This window comes from Rattus norvegicus, chromosome 3, assembly GCF_021556685.1.
Source record: "Rattus norvegicus strain SHRSP/BbbUtx chromosome 3, alternate assembly SHRSP_T2T, whole genome shotgun sequence".
NCBI lineage: Eukaryota > Metazoa > Chordata > Mammalia > Rodentia > Muridae > Rattus > Rattus norvegicus.
This window is the reverse complement of record NC_141536.1, coordinates 114,096,229-114,100,994: the sequence shown is the minus strand read 5'-3', so window position 1 is coordinate 114,100,994 and position 4,766 is coordinate 114,096,229.

Below are 4,766 nucleotides of genomic sequence, written 5' to 3'. Positions count from 1 at the left end.
CACTCACCCCTGGTTATTCCCCTCAGCTTTTCAGGAGGCCACTCGAATCAAGGCCAGGATACGTAAGGGTAAAAGGAAACAGAATGCCTGTTTGGAGATCAGATCTGTATATAGGCACCTATGGATTCTGTGGGAGGGGTGGCAGCAGCAGATCTGTATATAGGCACCTATGGATTCTGTGGGAGGGGTGGCAGCAGCAAAAATGATAGAAGTGTTCTCTTGCCCTCCTATGACTTAACTTAGCCTCAGCCCCACTGTGAGGAGTACACCAAATTAACGGGGAACACAGAAGGGACACGTTGTTTCAGAGACAGGCCTTGAGCTGATGCATCCCGAATCTCTTGCAGCTACCTTGCTGCTGTATTGCGGTAGTCACAGGCTGAACAGTGATTCCCCAGCATCCCTCCTTACACACACTTTGATCTCTCCATTTCCAGTCACCAGCAAGTTCAGAATCCTATTGCCTGCCCTAGAAGACTGCATAAGCCCTCCTGTCTTCTAGATCCACACTGCAGGGCTGGGACCACTCATCTGGCTCCACAGAATTCACACTCCCAGATAGCTTGTCTTCTCATACCTTGGGGAAATGAGCATAAGGGTTGCAAGTCACTCTGGATGAACAAACAGTTCATCCAGATTAGGCACCAGTGGTAGGCCAAAGAAATAATGTCCAGCTTGATGAAGCAGTGAAAATCAGCCTATGGGAGCATGAGTGACAAACCTCATGAGCCTGCCCAAGCATGAGTGACCGCCTACAGGCTGCATCCCTGGTGCTCCTGCTCCCCTGCAGGCAGCTGTCCTCATTTGTGGCAGGGCCTTAAGAGTCAAGCAATGGCACCATGAGCCTCCCTTCTCTCACTACAAGGGAATGATTCAACATGGAGGAAAGAGCCTCACATCCCAAACATGCTTTCTAAATCGTGTTCAGAGTAGTGCATGCTTTTCTCTGATCTATCTGCAGGTTTCAGAGACTATGAATATGATTTAGTGGGCGAAAGTGTTTTCCACACCAGGAGGAACCAGTCTCTCACTGGGACTGGCCAAGCCTTCTTCACAGCCATCATTTCTCTATAGCAGAACGTCTTTTATGTTTCTTCCATTTATGGTACCTTTTCACCTAAGACATTTTTACACATTTTTATAATTGGGTATATGGGATAATACTCAAGTCAAACATTTACTTACAATACATTTAAAACAACTCAATAAGACAAGGACACTTTTTAAATCTAAGTGTGCAGGTATGAATGAATGAATGAATGAATGAATGAATGATAAAATGTCTATGTTGGGAGGATCCCAGCCACTCCTGTATCCCTCGCTCGGGATGCTGCCTTGGGATGGTTCTAGCATTCACTTGGGACCTAAACTACTTCCCAGCATCACTCCTGAATACTACACTTGTCACTGTCCACACACTTTGATCTCTCCATTCATACAGTCACTACCAAGTTCACACTTGTCATCTGTGTGTCATCTGATGACAGCAGATTATCCTTCCTGACTTGTGTATTTACACTCCAGTCACAGCCACCATCTTAAAACACGTCTGTCAGAAGTATCTGTGTCCTCAGTTTGAAGAAGAAAAGCCTACATTATCTGGGTTGAGAAGGTCCTATGAGACTGTGTCCCCATGTGTCCAACCCCAGCTTCCTGTGGTTGCAGAACAAGTCCCAGCCACAGGGATAGGCTCCTATCTCTGGGTTATAACACCTTGGAACCTCTGCACTGTCTGTCAGGATGCCCTCCCAGCACCAGTTCTGCATGGTCACTGTCTTAGTTACTATTCTATTGCTGTGAAGACACTATGACCAAGGCATGTTGTGGTTTTTGGGTCTCTACCCTGGCTGTTTTAGAGTTCTCTATGTAGACCAGGCTGGCCTTGAACTCTTAGAGATGAACTTGCTTCTGCCAACTTAGCACTGGGTCTAAAGGTATGCATCACTATGCCTGGTTTAAACTGAGAACTTATATCTTATATCTTGTTCTGTGCAATGGGAGACTGAGACTGGATCTGGGTGGATCCATTCCTTGTCCCCAATGCTTGCAGCCATATCATAATGCAAAACGCATTCAGTCTAACTTTAACAGTCTCCATAGTCTATCAAACCTCAAAACCCACACCTGGTGACAATGTGGGGATGTGGCAGCCAGCCCTAACCTGATGGCACTGTGTTATTGCTTACCTAAAAATAAAGTGCTCTGTCCCAGACATTAGCATGCTCAGACCTGGGTAATAATTTACAGAAGTCCCCTGTGGTGGCTTAAGAAATGTAATATGAAGCCAGGAATCCTTTAAGGGCTATTGACCTTTCATTCTGGAAGGGCTGGGAGATCCTAGTGGCCCTTATCTTAAATAGGGTAACGGGCTGAGAGGTACTAAGAGCTGCCTTCACGTCTGTAAAACTTGCTTATCACTGTGGGAAGAGTGAAATAGTTTTTTTTTATTACTATGTATTGGAAAAGAAAGCAACACCTGAGGAAGTTGAGCGATTTTCCTGTCCAGCTGTGGATTCTATGGATAGTTGTAATAAACACCTTTCTGATGTTCCATCAGAACCCTTTTTTTTCCCTGGAGCTGGGGACCAAACCCAGGGCCTTGCTCTTGCTAGGCAAGTGCTCTACCACTGAGCTAAATCCCCAACCCCCATCAGAACCTTTTAAAACCCATCCTAGGGCTGGGGATTTAGCTCAGTGGTAGAGCGCTTACCTAGGAAGCGCAAGGCCCTGGGTTCGGTCCCCAGCTCCAAAAAAAAAAAAAACCATCCTAACCCTTTTCTGCTGTTTGGCTCTGAGACTGCTGCCCTGCAGGCTGGAGAGACAGCTCAGTGGTTAAGAGCACTGATTGCCCTTCCAGAGGTCCTGAGTTCAAATCCCAGAACCACATGGTGGCTGACAACCATGTGTAATGGGATCTGATGTGTCTGAAGACAGCTACAGTGTACTCATAAATAAAATAAATAAATTTTTTTAAAGATTTATTCATTTATTATATATGAGTACACTGTAGCTGTCTTCAGATACACCAGAAGAGGGCATCAGATCTCTTTACAGATGGTTGTGAGCCACCATGTGGTTGCTGGGAATTGAACTCAGGACCTCTGGAAGAGCAGTCCGGTGCTCTTAACCGCTGAGCCATCTCTCCAGCCCGAAAATAAATAAATCTTAAAAAAAAAAATGCTGTCCTGCTCCTAGCAGTGAGAATAGACTCATTAATCTACATTTGAATTGAGTATAAGTTTTTGGTCTTTCCCAGTGGATTTGAATGCCACAACAAAAAGTTTGACCAACCATGGTCCAAGCATTCAAGACACATGGGCCTCTGGGAGTCATTTTCATTTAAACCATCACATTCCATTCCTTGGGCCCCATGGGCTGGAGCCATATAATGCAAAATGGATTCAGTCCAACTTCAAAAGTCCCCATAGTCTATCACAGGTCTCAACATTGTTTAGAAATCTGAAAGTCTTTTCTGAGACTCAATGTAATCTTGTAATTGTAACCCCCTGTAAAATTAAAAAGCAAATCACACACTTCCAACGTACAATGGCACAGAGCACACATCACCATTCCAAACGGTAGGAAAGGGGAGAGAGTGGGGAAACACTGGACCAGAGCAAGACAGACCAGCAGGACAAACTCCAAATTCTGCATCTCTACATCTGATGGCGAGATGCTCTCCAGTTCTTCCGTCCCACATTTCTCTCTACTGCTCTGCTTCCACTTGGGCTGAAGCATCCCTTGGCAGGTACTGTGAGATACAAAGTTACGTTTTAATTACTGTGCCTAAAAGGATTCTTAAACAAAAATGCCTCGAACCTGGAAGTCCCTTGCGCAGGGACAGGTGCTGTCCATATGATAAGCCATACATTTTCACTTCCCTAACAGGTTGGGTTGACCCAACCGCACTGGATATACTTGATCACACTTAGGCTGGACGTTCATCAGGATGTACGCTTGACCCCTACCAGATGAAGCCAGTGGGGGTTGTACATAGCCTTGGAGGTTGCCTTTATAAACACGTGGCCAGTATAGCTCATGGCCAGAGTCCATCAGACAGTATTAAAGCTTGCTTCAAATTTGCCTCAAAGTTGTAGTGGTCTTATTCTTGCCCAGCAGAAATAACAGTATCCCATGGCTCTGGCATCTCTGAGATCTTGGGGTCTCCAACTCAATCCAGGCTTCAGTTTCAGTTTCATGTGATGGCCTCTCCAGTCCTCCATGCAGGAACTCCCCGGCCACAGTTTGGCTTCGACAGCTTTCCTTTACCATGAAGAAGATTTCCACAAGCCCTTTGCTCACCCCTGCATCCTTGGCTGAAGGTGACCCATGTTACTGAAGCTGCCAAGGCTTGCTTCCTGCTTGAGATGGAGCCTGCCAGTGTCCTTACATTTGTGTAAGCTCTGATTCCTTGATGTGTTTGATTCCTTTGTTGAATAAACTTCCCTTTGCTTTAGGAGGTCCCTCAGGCCTTTTTACTGATTGCAAGTTTACTGGAGTGGGGTCTCCATAGAGGACACCACTCTCTATTCCATTTCTCATCAGGCCTTTCTTTAAACTTGTCATCTCTCTGAGAATGTCAACTCCAACATTCTATTTCCTGGTGTTCTTTATTTCTTCAAATTGTACATTTTGCTTCATATACATATAAGGCATGAAGGTAAGAGGACCAGCTTGGGGACAGAAGAGGGCTGATAGGAAAGGGTAGAGCAGTGGGTCTCAACCTTCCTAATCTGTGACCCTTTATACTGGTGACCCCAACCTTA